At 34.1% G+C, this 19,030-nt stretch overlaps 1 protein-coding gene and 1 pseudogene across 2 annotated transcripts in view; one reads left to right on the top strand and one right to left on the bottom strand.

Moving 5' to 3' along the window:
• CABCOCO1 (ciliary associated calcium binding coiled-coil 1) overlaps positions 1-19,030 on the bottom strand; it is a 103,022-nt gene that overhangs the window by 11,296 nt on the left and 72,696 nt on the right. The window lies entirely within an intron of this gene.
• Positions 13,437-13,555, top strand: LOC120610111 (uncharacterized; annotated as a pseudogene).

The raw sequence follows: 19,030 nt of genomic DNA, 5'->3' as shown, positions 1-19,030 counted from the left end.
TGTTATTATTATTGTTTGCTTTTGTTTATTGATATTTCATTTGTTTATTGTTTTCTTTGGAGAAAGTGTAGGTAATTTCTGGGTAGTGTTTATACTGCTGACATCTACTATTAGGGTGGCAATTATTAAATCATTAAATTCAATTATTAAGCTTTTTGAGATATTAAAAATACCATTGAGATGACAACTTTCCACTGTTTTGAATGGAAGAAAGTGAGATAAATCTGTTAAACCCTTTTGGAACTACTAGAACACATTCAAAACACTGGTTTGCTTTAAAAAGACATTTGTTTGGAATTGTCAAATGATGACTTCATATATAAATCAGAACTTACTAAAAAATGTCAAAGTTTCAAAAAGCAAACTATTGCAAATTCTTCCCAAACAAAGGCAAAAAAAAGACACAAAAATTCCTGTAATGTTTTAAATATTTTTTCCCTCAAATGAGAAAGGCATTACTCATTTGCAAGTCTAATTAAGAAGTACTTTGCGGTTCTGGAAAATTTTAAGGAAGAATTGTAACCCTTTGCCCACTACACATAAAGTAACAACATATGAATGCCACCTGCAAAATGTAATAAACTCTGGTAATGTCATACTGAGGCCATAAATTTAAAATCAAGAGAGTACATTCAAAAGCTAAGATTATCAGAGAAATTCAAAATAATTCATTTCTAAAGTGTTTTCCTTTGTGTTCAGGCCATTACAAACTTCTTAATACATCCTGTAAATGTAGAATATCAATTCTGCTATAAGATTCTCCTCCCCCTTTGCATTTTTGACTTGAAAATAAATTTGCAAATGCAGCACATTAATTTTCTTTCCTATGCTTAATATGCAGTATTTACATTTTGAAAAGGTTCAAAATGTTGCCAGGCTTCTGCAGGGTATGAATAGACATCTAATAGCAACTTCTATTTTTATTCGCAGCATACTGGTAGTTTGAACATTTATAACTTAATAGAGCTTTGAGACCATCAGATCCACATGCTAATCACCTACACAGTGAATGGTAACACAGTACAAGTTAGGACAGGAAATGAAGACTACCCATTCCAGCTGAAGCTGCAAGGAGGAATTTAAGCTGGCAGGCCACAGTAAACCAATTTGCAACCTGGCTAGGACACTCCAGTTAACACCTCGTGCCCATTTTTATTTATATCTCTTGATTCGATCTTGTTTAATTTGGGCTTGAAATTAAAAAATAAAGTTAGATAATTAAAGAAACTGATTCCAGAGTATTTTACACATCTTTAGTATTTCTAAGTGTAATTCTGCTTCAGGCCAACACTACAATTTGAAAAGGAATCTGAGTATTCCTACCTTAATGACCTCAGACAACAAAATCCTCTGTAATAAATATGAAAAAGAGTACCTCTTAGAGTAAATGCAGTTTAAAAGGAAAGGATCTGGCTCTGGTGCAAACATTTCCTGAGGGATAGAACAGTTCTTCAGATACCCAGAAATTTTCTAAAGATGGCAATAATCTGGAAGATAGAGCACTGAATTACAGGCTTTAGACTTGGCTCTATCCCTAATTGTGTGATGCTAAGAAAATCCCTATGCCTCAGCTTATTTATCTGTAAAAGGAGGATAATGTTAATTGCTACCTGGCTACTTCATTGAATTGTTTCAAGCACAAATTAGATAATGTGGATGAAAATGCTGTGAGTCCTTCAAAGGGAAAGTATTATTAAACCTAAAGGTGTATTATCATTATTTATAATTACTGTTATTATTGAAAGGATCATCTTTCTGATGCCAGCATTGGAAGACAGATCAGAGTAGCCATCCCGAAGACACTTGTCCATGCTATTTCTATATGTAATTGTTGATATTGCTCAAACAGTATAATTAACTCAGAAGAATTTGTTAATGAGGACATGCCATCTCTGTTTCCGTATAGTCACGGTCTTTATAATACCAAACATATATCCAATGCCATCTTATTTGAAGAATTCCTAGGTCTCTCTTGAGATCTCAATAGCCTGGTGTGATTGGGGAGTGGCGTGGCATGGTCAGGACTAAGGCAGATCACTTATTTGGAAAAGGAAAGTGTTTACATCTAACTTTCAAATTAGAAAATCTGCCTCTCCCCTTCCCTAGCCAAACTGATTACTTTTTTAAAATTTCTTTTTTGCTTCCTTTCTTTTTTATTTTATTTTATATTAGTTTCAGGTGTACAGCATAGTGTTTAGACATTTATATAACTTACGAAGCGAATACTCCAATTAGGCTAGCACCCACCTGGCACATAGTTATTACAATAGTATTGACTATATTCCCTATGCTGTACTCCACATCCCCATGACTGTTTTGTTAACTACTAATTTGTATTTCTTAATCCCTTCACCTTTATCACCCAGCCCTCCAACTCCCCTCCCCTCTGGCAATCATCAGTGTGTTCTCTGTATCTATGAGTTAACAGATAAACAAAACGAAAATTTATTACTCTTTTTATCTTTCGATTTTCAGCATCCAGTGTGGCCTGTGGTTGCCCAGATTGAGTTCACTTCAAAAAGATTTCTTTTAACAAATTTCATCAAAAGTAAAGCGTTAGGGCATATAGGGCAAACTTTCAACATGTCTTTCTTTTGAAAATTGAAATACCAGAGAGCACTTGAAATTACTAAATTCAACATTGGATTTTTGATTCTTAGTTTGACCTTATCCTCCAACTTCCTCAGTATGAGAGATGGAAAGTATGGTTGGTTCCATTATAAATAGTTAGAAAATAACTAATGCTTTTCAAAAATATTTTTAGAAGCTACTCAGAGTATATTTGTTCAGCTTACTAAGTTATACTCTAAAAGACCTATCCTTGAACTCAATTGTAAACTATTTCATACAGTTGTGATCATGGGTGAATTTTTGTTTGGTTTCATTAAAGGTGTTCTATTTAAATTTTAGGTTTTTAATATTTAAAATTGAGGAAATACTCTAAAATTTCCCTTGTTTTAAGAACTGGAAGTATCAGTATCTGTCGACTAGAATAATAAAGATTAGTTATGCAATTATCTTTGTGGAAAGTCTGTTTTGAATCATCACATATAAATTTAAAATTTGTATTTTATATATATTACATTTTAATTACATCTTATGATAGCTTATATGAAAAGGAAACTATTTCATGGCCTTCATATTTGAGAATATTCTTTTTGAACAAGTACCTAAAATTTGCAGAAATATGAGACAATAAATCACAATGGTTAGAAGAGAAATTAGAATGGAAGAACCCTAAGTCTTTGATTCTAGTCTTTCTCTTTTCATGGACTTCCTGTTATTTCTCACAGTTTAAACTACTTGAGTAAGGAGAGGCTGAAACTTTTTTGGATAAAGCTATACATGTAACTTACTTAATTTCAAAGCGTACTGAGAGAACTGCACTTCTGTCCTGAAGTCATCAGTTGAGAGCAAAAAAAAAGAAAAAGAAAAAAAAAAAACTCGAAACCAAAAACCTTTTTAAAACTGTATTGAAACTAATTTCTTTTAGAAATATAAAGCTTTTTGAGGCAAAACTAGAATGTTTGTAAGTGCTATGAAACCTTTAGAGAAGTCAACATCATATTATTATTTCTAACCTCTTAGACCCAAGATGTCTATTTTAAGCAATCTGACATTAAAAATGTGCTGACAAATATAGATTAAAAAACAACACAGGAAGTTGTAAATCAGATGGCATCAAGAAAATAAGAGACCACGAAAATATAGTCATTTACTTTAGTCAACCTCAACCTTAATTTTTAACTAAAGAAAATTTGCAGAAAGCATGATGTTTACATTTTGGATATTTTACTCATAGTTTGTGTGTTTCCTTTTTCTCCAGTGGGCTCATAAATTATTACAAGGAAACATGTTGTCACAGTTATAAATATTTCCCTCTCTGCTTAGCTCCCTCCACCATCCCTCCCCCTCCTTTTTAAAATCTCCACTAACTGCTTCTGTAACTGTATCAGGCACTCTTCCTTGGTCAGCAGGGCACGATTTTCTTCCTTTGGAAGAGGAAACTGCTGTCAATTATTCGTATGTGCCTGGCATTCTAGAAACAGGGCTCTTTCAGGAAGTGCCCAACCCTTTCCTTCTAAGCAAGGCAGCCCCTTATTATATACATGGGGTGTCATTATTTTAATGATCTAAAAAGAGTCATGTCTTCCCATGCAGGGAACAGCTCCAGGTACTTTAAGGTTCTGATGCTTTCCATGGAATCTGAATTCTTGGAAGTTAACTACAAAAATGATTATTGTATATACAATAATAAATTTTCTCAAAAAGACTTCTCACCTATAATCTGTAAATCCTGCTAGTTTAAACTAAAATAACAGAAACTCTGAAAAATTTAGATTGTATCTTTATTCCAAATTTCAATGTTTTAGAAATCTGATCTCCCCACCCCAACCCCCACCCCCCTTCACTTTAAACGTGTAGTTAAAAGTCCTGCATTGGCCCTGCCATTCAATAGAGAGCATGTCTGAGATGTGGTTTCTTTACTTTTAAAATCAGTGGGTTGGACTAGGTCATCTTCAGTCCAGTTACAGATATAATATCTTATGATCTTAAATTTCAAGTGGATTTTTTCTTTACTTATACAAGACTTAAAGTCACCACTATATGAAGATCCCCAGATTCATTATTTTTGTCATGATGTAGAAGAATATTTGGATTACATGCCCAGTGCTTACTGGAATCTTAAACAGGTTGCAGCTTGTCCGTTTATTTCTCCTTAATTATCTTCTCCAAACCTGCTCCTCCTCCATTTTCCTTATCTGTCAGTGGCATCAACAGCCTCTTAGTGACCGGATTCAAAAGCTTGAGGTTGTTTTCAGTTATTCCATCTCTCTTGTCCCTAACATTAAATCAACCACAAAATGTGTATGTGGGAGGGCATCTTCATGATGTCTGTCACACCTGCCTATCACGTAAACTTCAGATCCAAGTTCTTGCATTGAACTACAGTTATACTGGACTACTTAGTTATTCCCATTATGCAGGTGCCTCGAACATAGCGAGTGTTCAATAAATATTTGTTACATGCAAAAAAAGAAAAAAGAAAAAAAGAAAAGAAAACATGGATGGAGGTACTTCCTCAGCTAGAATCTTGTCTGTGCTGCTCCCTTTGCTGGGAGGGTGTTTCTCCTTCATCCCTGCCAGTCAATATTCCATTTGGACTTCTAGGCCAGCTTATTTGCCTCAGTGAAGTTTTTCTTGATCTTCCTTGTGCTTCGAAGTATTTTGCTTGTTTCTCTTGTATATACTTGTTACATTGAACCTTGAATTATAGCCATACATAAATGATCTCCCAACACTTTGTGGAAACAATTTGAGGGCAGGGACCATGTCTTATTGATTTTGAGGGTCCCTAGCTAAGGGCTTTGCACATAAGAGGTATTCACTAGGTGTTGGGCATGCCATTAGAGTAATCATTCATTTAAAAAATTTAAGGGTCGCCAGTTGTTTGATCAACTACAATTCAGTTTAAAAAGTTTATCATGAAAAATAATACCTAGAGAAGCAAACCTAATGGTTTATTGTTGCATTCGTTCAATACCTGCATTTCTCAGTTACAACTGGAGTCCTAGAGTGTTCCCGTGATTAGCATAATGTCAAAGAGCTAAACAGCTTCTCACTGATTTGACTGCATTGCTTAAACTAACAGTTGTTTCATAGACACAGTGTAGTTTAAGATTCTAAGGAATTCCCCAGAGATACCACTGCCACCCCCCGCCCCCTAACACACACATATAGCTCCCGATGAAAGTAATATCAGAAAATCTTTTTCTGAGTTGCCTGAGTCCAGGGCCATCCCCCAACCCCTGCACCCTCATCCCCAAAACAATGTGGACGGTACCCACTAGAATTGTGGCAACATTATCCAGGAAAATAAATATTGATGATAAAAAAAAGCCCAGCTCTTGTTTACTAAGAACTTAACTCCAAACTTGGCCTGGGGCTTGTTAGGAAGCACATTATAAATATGACCTCCTTCAGTTCACACTACATTGTTAGGAGAGGCTTTATTGACCTAATTTTTTGAATAAAGAACCTAAAGCTCAAAGAGGTTAAGAAACTCTATCAAGATCACACAACCAGAAAACATCGAATTCTGTCAGAGCTTGAACCAGATCTACTTGACTCCGAAGTCCATGCACCTAAATCTTAGGGGCAAGCAGAACCCCAGTGTTTATGGTCCTACAAAATGTTTCTCTCCAGTTTACAGGTGAGGGAATAGAGGTTCAGGAAAGAAAAATGATATGTGGACACCAGAGATCTGAAGGCATAAATTCTCTGGAATTTCAGAAAGAGAATTTGTTCACTGGTCTTTCATAGCACTACACTTCTGTTCCAAACTAAGTCAATGAAAGTAAAGCATGTAGGACTGATTTTTTATAAAGATGGAAAAATATAAAAAGCCTTTGGTTAATAAAGAAATCTGAGAACATGCTTAAGTCTTTTGTGTAAACAGGAAAGTACAGAAGCATCAGCTTGCTTGGGTGACTAAAACTTCATGTTCCTGCTCAAATAGCAATTTGTCCTATTTGTTGTAATTATAATTACTATTTTCATTGGAATTGCAGTTTTTTTTCCCTAGGAATAGGCATGCAGAAAAACAACCAATAACTTGGACAGTTAAAAACACATTGAGAAATGGGTATGGTTCTGTGAACAAATCTCTTGTGATTATTCTTCCACTGTGTGCTGTAATGTGCTTTAAATCCATTTCCATATTTTTAATTAACACTTAGTTCCAAAAAACTTTCTGGAGGCCATTTAAATCACAAATGGGAAAAAAACAAATATACTTTATCAGAAAATTGACTATAGACTATTTTGGTGGTTTTTTATTATTTTTACATTTTAACGATTAAAATTAAATATAGCCCGATTACTCATGACAGAAGACAGTGAAATAATTTTCATAGCTGATATAATTTTAAAGTCAAACCTGGGTGAATAAGATATTAGTTCTGCTGTGGACGAGTTTCACTGTCCATCCTGCAGCTCTAATTCCAGATCAGTTCCATTCATTTCATAGAAGGCATTAGACAGCCATACCAAGTTACTCTTCTAGCAGAGACCCAGTGGTACTCTGGCTTTATTTTGTCAGCCGTCTTATAGTGACTATAGTATTGCATCTGTCTTGTGAATTTTAGGCACCTATTTTCATAGTTTGAATCATTCATTTATTGGACAGGGAAACAGAATACATGAATACTATCTGAAAATTCTTTGCACCAAAAATCTTATATCATCTGCTATATTGAAACACTGCATCACAAGGAGAAGGCATAATTGCAGCTCTCTGAGGATACTTATTCATCTACGGACCCACAGCAAAGAACACTGTTTCTTCATCTAGAAAATGGGAATAATGATAGTTACCCACCACATGGTTTTTTGTGAGGATTAAATCAGTATGCATAAAGCTCTTAATACAGTGCCAGGGAAGAGCTTAAAAGTGTGAAGCTTGTTCTTTTTAATATTTTCATGTCACATATTTATGTCTATAACAATGCTAACCAAGCTCTCCAAGGATAGGGATTTGGTCTCTTTTGTTTCCCACTTCACTGTCTGGCAGGTGACTGATAGCGGGAAAGTAATAAATATTTATTGAATAATTAAATGTAGGAAATCATTGTGGTCTCATATGGTCAACATTCTATCACTCCTCCCACCGGCTTCCCTGCTATATAGTCTGCTGAGACACAGGACACCAAATTTTAAGATTTTTTTTTTCATACTCCTTTCTATCCCCACTATGACCTATAACTCAGGATGCTCCTCATCTGGATGTCTATCCCTGCTCCTTGACTTTGTATATTTCTCCCCTGCTTATGGTCAGGTTCTTCACATCCATGCTAGAAGGAGTTATACAAAATGAATAGATCGTGGCGGTAAGACTGGAATATTAGGATGAGTGTAGCCTGTTCCCAGACAAGGAAATTAATCAGGCCAGGAAAACCCTTGAAGGATTGTTCTGATTTTCACACTTGTATGAACACAGCCTTGGTATTAGGGGTTGCTAATGAAGCCAGAAAATCTGACCTGGTATGCTAATTTTGATTCAGGGAACTTCCTGGTTTTTATAAATGAACTCCATACATTAGGCAACTGATATTTAGATAAGAAAATCAGAAAACAGCACATGCTGTAATATAGTGTTTCAAGAGATTGCAATATCAATCCATTCTAGCAGATCTAACATCATTTAAATAATCAAAAACAAGCAAGGACAATGAGCTACTGTTTTGAAATTCTTCTGCAGAAATAAGAAACAAGGACTAAAACCATGCAAATAATAAAGGTACATTGCAAAATTAAGCCATAGTATTAATTGGGTTTATCTAATTACACAATCTACAACTAAGTTTTAACAGATTTTGGATTGGACTATCATTGGAAATCATCACTGCCCTAGGAGAAGATGAAGGTTTTACCTTTGAAGGATCTGGTTGGTGTTCAAGGCATGTTTTGAAGAACAGATAGAGTATCAAAATATTATGAAAAGACACATTCTATTTCTTTAGCTTCTGTTTCTATTTGAAACATTTTATTCTGTTTGGCTCAGCAGTGATAGTAAATACAAAGAAATGACTGGGGAGATGATATTTTACAGTAATTATTCCAAAAAAATACCCCTTTCCTTACAGTTTATCTTGCTATATTTGGTTTATTTATTGCTTATTAGTATTTTTCTTTTGGTTTTAGACACAGAAATACAGTATTATAACTGATTTATTCTTTTATCAGACTGATTTTTCTATTGGTAGATCATAAGACATATTATTATTTTAACAAGAATTTTTCTTTAAGGTGTGCTGTTACATCTCGGAACTTCACCATCTCACTAGCATCTGTCAGATTTAATCACCTACAGAACTACCTTATAAAGATTACCTTATCAGAAAAAGTGTCATCTTGTGAGCTTAGGTGTGAGAATTGCAAAATAAAGCTAAGCTACACTAACAACTGCTGTGCTAATTTATTGTAAATTATGTTTTTTTTTTGTTTTCAGAGATAAGACATGAGAAGTGTTTCTATTTAAATTCATTTCCTATTATTTCAACATAAATACCAAACAGCTCGACAAAAAAGTGAGAACAGAGAATATTCCTTAAATAGGTTCTAGTGACAGTGATATTTATTTCCTAAGCTATTGGTACCAGTAATGCCACACTGTTCTAGGTGCAGAATCAGGCAGCACAATTAAGAGAAAACATGTATGCTCAGAATGCTAGATAGAAATTGCTGATTGTCATGTGAAGAGTGATGATTTATAGGATATTAACTGGAAATAATTGCATAGCAAGCCGGTCTACAACAAAGCTTTAATTCACTGGGCTGACACTGTAAACTCATAATGTGTCGACCTGGCACCAGCCATGATAGATTACGGCTGTTCAAAACACATAAGCATGTCCCTTTCATGAGTATTACGGGAACTGTAGCTCAGATGACCCCAGTAAAAACAACTGCAATGGTTTTAACTAAGTTGGTTCACTAAGAAATGTAAAAACCATGATGAGTCATTATATTATTAAAATTCAGAACTAGGTGGCAATGAATCACATGAAGTTATCACCTTGAAATCATCAAAGAGAGTATAAACTAGGTCCTATAAAGTACCATGAGTCTCAGTGCATTTTAACAAGTTGAACCTCTTATATAAAAAAGATTTTATTATTATATTTATTATTATTATTATTAAAACTAGAGTAAAATTTAGTGCTTATAAAAGTGAAGGGCTAATGTTGCTAGCTTGAGCCAGAGTATAGGCCTGTATTTGCAGACTGCTTTTATATAGCTCTGCCAATAAATTTTAGCCTATTTTTGTTCTTATGAGTCGATGCCAAACATGGGAATTTGTATGATTCTTTAAAAAATGAATTAATGGATGGGGCATGTGGCAAAAAGCCCTTGAATCTAATTTGTTTTTTAACCTAAACTAGAATTTGAACTCTAGTCTCGAGAACCAGTTGTAGGTCAAACCAACTATTTCAACCCCCCCACACACCTTTTTTTTTAATACATTGAATCTTTCAAAGAAAATAGAGTGAAAATATCATTTAAGAAAAAGTAAGAAACCACTTTGATGGATTTGCTAGGAGCTAGTAAGCTTTATGTTGTACCAGATCACATACTTAAAGTTCAATTCAATCGATCTGGGTGCATTCCAGCCAGGCAGACACATCATAGGCAAGATTTCTGCCTTCACAGGGGTGATAGTCTGGAGGTGAAGTCAGAAGGCAGGGGATACAAATATCTGTAAAATCAATTATAATAATATGTGAAAATGGCTACAATTGCACTAGAATAGGGATTATTGGGTTAGTCACCCTTTATTTAGCGGACAACTGAATGGTGTACCAGGTTAGGGGATCATCCAGACAAAGAGAAGAGCAAGGAAGCAAAGGCCACGGCGGGCTCTATGTCAGCTCGCTACTCCTCATAATAATAACCCAAAGCCAGAGGACTAAGTGACATTGAATCATTTAAATATTTAAAAAAATGGTAAAATAAACTCAGTTAAGCATAATTATTGATTGCTGATAAAATATTGCTTTGATTATAAAGAAGAACAGAAGAAATATTGTTGGTTAATGGTTATTTTTACTTAAAATATTTATAGCCGGAGGGACACAAATAGACCTCTGGTCATAGATTGTGGAAAACACATTTGATAGCTAAATATAAAAAAGCCAAATATTAATAACTACTGATATTTATGTAGTTCTTTCCTCCCAAAGCGCTTGACAAACATGACCAACTGTATACACACGGGAATAGTACTGAAATGCTGCTACTCTTTCAAAAAACTAGACATTAATCCAAGAAAAAAGCAGCACATGGCTGATCTGCAGAATATAGGTATGTATTTGGAAATTAAAACTCACACGACAGCACTCCTTCCCAAAGTGTTTCCCATATATTATTTTAACTTTATTGAATAACTGGTCATATCTAACTCCATTCTTTTACTAAGATGACTACAGTGTTTGTACCCTTTTTCTTAGATGGAATCTGAGCTCGTTTACTGTTGTTGTACTAGGGCTAATGGCCCCTCCTTTTTGAGGATATCTATGCTGGCTCTTTAGCGCCTCCTAGCGTGAGGAGGGCTGATATACCAGTGCAACACAGGAGTGGTTCTTGCTGAAGAACTAGGTCTGTTTCATCATACACCAAGATTGCTCTTAGTTATCTAAGACAAACCATCTGGCTCAAACAAATCTCATTTATAAAATAGTAGACCGAATGAATTGTTGCTGGGCTGCTTGGAGACACTGATTAAAAAGATGCCATGTTTGTTGTACTTTCTTGAATAAAGTGTAAATTACATGGCAATAATCATTTTTAAAGGCCAGAGAACATAAAATGTTTAATGTACACTCTTATGGCTCTTACTGTAAAATGTTAATTATTATATTCTCAAAGTATGACTGGCAATGACCGAAATATGTTTCTTTGCATTTCCTGTAATGACGTTATATTTTGGAAATCTTCAATTCAGGGCTTATTACAAATACCTTACTTTAAATTTAAACATCCTTTCCTTTCCTTTATAAATCCTATATGTCTTCAAAAGTTAAGCTTAACTACAAGCTCCTCAAAGCTTTCACAAGTTTTTTAGGGAACAAGGCACTCTGTGTTTTTAAACTCTCATTCATACAAACATTTCTCAGGGTAACTTTACTGAGCATGCACTACAAGCCAAGCACGGTTTAGGTCCTGGGGATTCAGGGACAACCAACACACATTCCTCGACTTTCAAAGAGGTCATACTCTAGTGTGCAGGTGGGGGCTTGGTAGCAAAGACATACAAGGTAGTTTGCAGAATAAAATAATCATTAGAAGTATATGTAAGGTGTTCTAGGAATATAGAGGAAAGACAGCCATTTCATTCCAGTGGGAGGAAAGAGAGGATGGGATTTGGGGTAAGCATAAAGGGGAGATGGTGTCTGAGTTAAACCTTGAAGGATAAATAAGGTTAGCATGCAGATAGAATTGGTTATAGAGAAAAATATTTCATACAGAAAGGGAGACAGAGAGGGAAGTGGCATGTACAAAAGCATAGAGACAAAAGAAGAGCATTCCAGGACAAGAGATGGACATGGTGTTGGTGGAGAGCTTGGGTCAGACAGGCCTGGGTTTAGTGTTAGCTCTAGCTCTGGTATTTAACTATACAACCTTTGGGCAAGTCATTTATTTTCCTATAAGGGTTAGGTTTTTCACCCGTCCAATGGGTCAGGTAGAGCCCATTTTCTGACAATCATCAAATCATAAAATTGGTAGACCGCATTTTCTTGGAGACTTTGTGGGAACCTATGTTAAAATTTAAAAATGAGAACAATGGAAGTAAAAATTATGGTGTTTAAGTCTAATAACAAAATAAAATTTTGAGGAGTGCTAATGTTGTAAATATTTAAATGTAAACATTTTAAATTTAATTTATAGTCTTTTAGAGTCAGTCATGTCTAGAATGGTGTTTGTCTTTTGCTATAGTTACATAGAAATGATTGAGAAAAAAATTAAAAATCTAGGGATTTATTTTCCATATGTCCAAATAATATCCAACAGTTTAAAAAACAAGTTTAGCAAAAGTTACAACAATGTATTTCTCTTCATCATTTGCTGAGAGGAAGCCTTCTTGATTAATGTAATTAAAGGGTTGCTTGTAACTCAAGACTCAATTAAAAAAATAAATTTGGCCTTATTACTTTACTTCCAACTGGTGGTTTTCCTAGTGTGATTTTTGAGCTAAAATCTGCGGCTGCTTTGTTCATGACACATGAATTGTTTTAGCACATCCTTTCCCCTGCTGTGCATATGATTAAGAAAGCAGAGGTTAAACAGTGCAGTAAAGAATTAGGTAAATTCATTCTATTTTTGCTCTTAGTTGCCTTTTAGTCTCCCTCCCCCTTTTCAGGACTTGAAGAGTGCAGAAATCTATTATCTTCCCCTGAAATTATTTAAGATATGTTCTTATGCCAAAAATGTAGCTTCTCTTTCAACATTTTCTAGTACAATGATTTTATGATTTCTGTGCTATAGATATTTTCTGTACTGGAATGAAAATCAAATGTAAGTACATCCTACCATTTATTGAGTGCTCATATATGCTAGGCTGAGATAGGCATTTTGTATACATTGTTTTATTTTTACTTTGTGATAATCCTATGAAATAAAGATAATCATTCTCATTTTTAAATGAGAAAGAAGAGGCTCTAAGAGGTTATGTTTTTATTTCAAGACCCTACAATTGGCAAGTGACAGACTAAGGTGCCTGATATTTCATATTACGTTTCATGGTCTATTTCATTCTAAACCTGGATTCTTATCCATTTGCTTTTTGTAGGTAGAGCCTGATTCAAAGGATTTGAATCTAGTTTTGGTAGAGCATCTTGCATATAGTTAGGGTGACACGTTAAATTCAACTGAATGGAGTCTACAGCCATGCTACCCTGAACAAGCCCAATCCGGTCTGATCTCAGAAGCTAAGCAGGGTTGGGACGGGTTAGTACTAGGATGGTAGACCACCTAGGAAGACCAGGTGCTATAGGCATAAAAAAATGAAAAACTAAGAGATCGTAAGCTGACAAGTTCCTTGCAATCTGTGAGGTCAACCGAGGGCTGCCTTGCCTAAAAAAATAAAATAAAATAAAATAAAATAAAAAAATAAATTCAACTGAATGGAAATTTTATGTTCATGAGGACAGAGAATAGTCAGTTGCCCTCTTTGAGTTTATAGTCTGATGTGGGCAGGACTATACTATAAGTATCATATATAATACAGTGGAGAAATCATAACAAACTCAGCATGTCCAAAGAAACACTCTTTCTTCCCTTAAACCTGTTCCTTCCCCAGTCTTCCAGGTAATGGTGCTAATATTCACCCAGCTATTTAAATTAGAATCCTGGGGATCTGGGGGGATCCTTGATGCCTCCCTTTCTCTCACCCTTTACATCCAATTCTTTAGCAAGTCCTGTCATATCTGCTTGAAATATATCTGAAATCTACTTCTCTCTAATTTCCCCGCCATTACCCTTTCCAAACCACCCATACCACAGCCATCACCTTCTAAGTGGTTTTCCTGCTTCCTCTACCCAGTAAGACACATGTACAAAGAGCAGCAAGGGCAGGTTATGTGGCGCCTGAAGCTAAATTATGATACATTATGTACAAAAATGAATATATAGAATGATAATTAAAAAAATACATATATTAAAAGTCTGATAAATTCCATAAATATCAGAAAAAAAGTTTAAAATTATTAACTACTTGACCTATATCTATAATACCTTTTAATCTGCTTTTTGGGCTTTATACTCTAATCACCTCTTCAGATGACAATAATTTATAATATTATTTTCCACAGAAAGAATGGAAAGATTATTTAGTTTTTCCTCCAGCTTGGTTAATGGAAATTGTTTTTATTATTGATATAGTTTAGGAAAATTTCAGCCTCATCACTCATTATTGGTAACACCATGTATATTTTAGGATTGATATCAAATATCAGAAAACCTGTAGCAAGTTTCCTTCATATATGAACTGAAAGATTTAAGGTTGTTTTCACGTCCTCTTATGCAGTGAGCAATTTAAAATAATCTTTATTTCCTGAATGGATGGCACTGATTAACCAACTTGTGTCAGCCTTTATTGTAGAGGCATATTTTACATTTGATGTTGTCTTCATTGATGTTAGTATTTTTTATAACAATGCGAGATTTTAAATCTTTCTACAATGTGTTCATATGATTCACTCTTCACTAATTGGACTATCAACCAGTCTAGAAGCCTATTATTGCTTCTATTTAAAATGTGTTTCTTCTTCTTACTGGATTACTACTTTTGTTATGATCTGAATCTCTGGGGTTACAATTTTCTCATTGATGTCAGAATAATTTCTATTGATTTAATTGCTCATCTGTATTGCTCTTGCTTAATATTACACTATATTTTGAATTGTTCTCAGTTCTTTAATAAATCAATTTAAAGAGGACAAAAGAGGATACTCTGAATATAAGGCCAAATCAGAAGTTGTAATTTTTCACTTGTTGAACTAAAACATTCCAATTTTTATTTGAAATTTCAATTAAAATGGTATATTCAAAATTTATTGAATAAAATGTTTGCATTTCATTTGCACTTGAGTTTTATTCCAAATTTTCAAAAATACATCTTAGAGTTCTTAAAATGTCATTTAACTCCTATTATAAAACCGGAATAATTTTTTACACAGCTGGATGATTATTAGAATTTTCCACAGTTTAACTTCTAGCCCCACATTATTTTATACCTGGTTTCTCCCCTCCACTACTCACCCACATCCAGGATCTGACCCTAGAGAACACACTCACACTGCAATATAACTTTGGACCTTGCACTTTTGTATCATGATATCGTAGTGAGTGGTGGAGGTCATATCTGCATGAAGATGGCTAGATATAGATTATTATACAAGAGGTCCTTCTCCCAATTTAATCAATGACCTTTCTAACATACTTCTCCAGTCTCATATTTTCAACTATGTGTAGGAAGCTTACATTTTGTCATTTCGTATATTTCATCATCACAACTTTTACTATCATCATAAAAAATGGTTTTTTCTAATTATGTCAATGGCACAATTACTTTTAGGTCTTCTTGCTCAAATCTGTGTGATTTTTGATTGACCTTAACTCCTTAGTCTTTCATTTCCAAATGGTCATCAATTTTTATGATAAACTTTCTTTGTATTTCTTACATATGTCCTTTCCCTTCCATTTTCATTGTTATATTCTAGTCCTATTTTTTTTTATAATTTCTTAATTTCCTAATTTATCTTTCTGTCCTTAATCATTTTTCATTTCAAAATGTTGTATATAACATTGCCAAAGCACTTTGCTCAAAATACTCCTTTTATCACACCAGTCTTACGCTTAAAAACTGCAATCTAGAATTGCTTTTTATATCATTTAGATAAGTTTTTTTCTTTTACTCAAAATGGAATAAAAGAGCTATCATTTATGAAGAATTAAAGTTACTTATATGTCTTGAATATATTATTAATTTGGACGAACTGAGTGGAAAGCCAGTCTGAACTTGACAGCAGCCTGAAATGAAATATAGAATATTTTCTAAATAGAATTTTATTTTTGAGTGGTTGCAATTCTCAGCCTCTCAACCAGGATTCCCAGAGAAATTAGCCCTCATGTCCAAGGCAGCCTCTGTTTATAAGAATTAAATTTTCCCCTAAGCATCTATAATCTTACATCATTGAGAAAATTAAGAAAATAGACACCTATATAATTTTCTGCATGTCTTGCAGGACCCCTGTTCAAAACACTGGTATAGTAACTGAAATAAACTGCAAATAATATGTCACAAGTAGAGTTTTTGGATGTATTTTAATGATTTAAGGAAAAAACCACTTCATTTAGAATTAGCAATGTCCATTTGCATATAAACAGTGAACGCTGCCAACTTCAAACCCTGCCCTGTTTCAGAGAGCAAGAGGCTGTTTATAAACAGCCTCCATGTAATATTATCTACATTATGTGTCTCTGTTCTTTCGCAGACTAAAGTTTTACTATTAGGCCAGGTTGATATGTCTGAATTTCTAAGTTATTTGGGTTTAAATTAATGAGGTTTTTACTGTTTATAATTTGCAAAAAGATTCAAACTGCTACAATAGATATTGTCGATATAATTGTTAACATATAATACAATGTATGTACAATAATTTTTGTTTGTCTAAATTGAAAAATCGAATATTTTAAGAAAAGAAACTATGGTATAATATTTTGATTCTGAAGCTATCACTAAAAATGTTTTTAATCTAATTTTTAAAATTAAAAGTGGATTATATTTTTAACAATATAAAGTAGTGAAATTGGTGTATTTGAATAGCATTTAGCTGTTAAAGTAACAGAAAATCCAAAATTCAGAACTGGGAAAGGAAGGAACTATAGGAAAGACTGAGTCAGAATCGATAGCATCTCTTCAAATGCTCCTTTCTTCCATCATTTATCTGACTCAGTTACCCATTCTTCTTTTTTCCAACTTTCATCAAGCTTTCAGAGCAGTTCTGCCACAGGTCACATGACAGAGGAAGTAGAAAGGGAAAAAGAAACCTAGGATTAAAAAAAAAAAAAATACTGCAAGGAATTTCAGTGATAGATAATGACAACAGTGAACCTCTTAAAGGCAAGGCCTTCATCATTTCAAAAGGACTCCAGGGTCTTTGATATGGTAGAAGCTCAAGAAATGTCGGTGAGGGGAGATTCGATAAGCTGTATTGGTGCCAGATTGATTTAGCTCTCTGTTTAAGTCCGGCTGCTCCTGGGCTTTTGGTGGGAAACTAAGACTCAAGATTTAAGGATTGCCATTACCTAGTAGTAGATGATTTCACCTCCTTGACTTTATCTGATTTTATTGACAGAAAACTGCTCTCAGGCGTGTCTGGACAGTGAATTAGCTCTCTGAGGAGGTTGTGTTCTGAGCCCCATACGTTCCCTTTTGACTACAGACCAGGTGATGCTCACTTTGTAAATGACTTTTCGGGTTTATCCTGGATCCCTGTGAGGGAAATTTTCTGGCTGGGCCCCAATTTTATTCCATTGATTTTACTGTTCTACAAAGATACCTTAGATTTCACCACTGTTTGTCAATAGAAATCCGTATATTCCTGGCCTTAGATAATTCATTCTTCTGGATTCTTTTTAGAACATAGAAGAACAAGGATGCTCACTACTGAGCATGCTTCATCTAAAATTTTAAGGTTACTTTTAGGTTAGATTTAGTTTCTCAACTATAGTTCTAATCTCACCTGGTCTAACTGACTAAGCTGTTAAAGGAAACTGACATCATCTTCTGCTCTGTTCCACATTATCTCATCCTATTTTTGTTTCTAAGATTTTGTCTAACATTTCTAGTTTGGATGAACTTACTCATAATCTCTCTGATCATGGCTATTACTTCAGAAAGAGCTCCACTTACTTCTCTAGTTATGAACATTGCCAGCTACCTAATAGTCTGTAATTACAGACTTTAAAACTTTGAAAAACCAGTATTTTTCCCTTCCCATTTGCAGGAGACAGATTTAAAGAGATTTATGTGAAGAGACAAAAATCCATTGTATTTGTTGTTGACATAAAATGCTACAGATAGCTTTCTGGTTTTTGCCTCGATTCTTTTAGTGTTTTTTTTCCCTCCTATTTCTTCAAGAAAGTCTTAATTAGGTTCCAGTGGGTCTTATCACCTGTTTAATTTCCTATTTAAGAAGGAAAGTGGGATTTAGGTTTTGAGTAGTTAGCAGGCATCGTTAACATTAGTAAATGGAAAAGGTTGGGTAGTACAGCAGTGGGCTGCTGGAGGAAAAGACTAAATACAACAGGAAATATTGGACAACTAAATCCACTGATCTGAGAATTTTATACACATTGAACTTGTTTATAAATATCTGCCAAGAGTAAAAAGGTCTCAGGATATATACACGTGTGTATGTGCCACATATGGTAATTAACTTCACATTTCCACACCCCTGAAACTAAGAGTAGAAGAAGATTTAGAGCTAAGAGGAAAAACAAACAAATGAAATTATTTTGAAATAAACACCTAATATGTAACATTAATTTATCCTCAGAAAAGAAGTTTATGTTTTGAACTGGGGAAAAAAAGTCACTTTTTGTATATTTTTGAGGCAAATATAAATGAGTGTATATTCTAGACTAGGTCTTTTTTCTTTTGTAATTTAAAAATATTATAGTCTCTATGCTTCTAACAATAAAATTGTTTTTATTACTTAAATCTGAAAATGCCTTAGTTAAAGAATTTATCTTTCTAGTTAAGAATTTGATTATGGTCTTTTCTCTTTATTAATTAAGAAAACAATCAGGGAAACAAATCCATTTCAATAAAATAATTAAGAAATGTGGATAACATTCCTCAATTTGTACTTTGAACTGCAAGTCTTCTGAGCCATCAATGCTTTTACATTTTAAAAGTAATTTAACATTGTTATAAATGAAAAAAACATGACTAAACTATATCAAA

Source organism: Pteropus medius, unplaced genomic scaffold (assembly GCF_902729225.1).
Source record: "Pteropus medius unplaced genomic scaffold, Ma_sr-lr_union100, whole genome shotgun sequence".
Classification (NCBI taxonomy): domain Eukaryota; kingdom Metazoa; phylum Chordata; class Mammalia; order Chiroptera; family Pteropodidae; genus Pteropus; species Pteropus medius.
The sequence above is the reverse complement of the archived record's forward strand: the minus strand, read 5'-3'. Positions and strand labels throughout refer to the sequence as shown.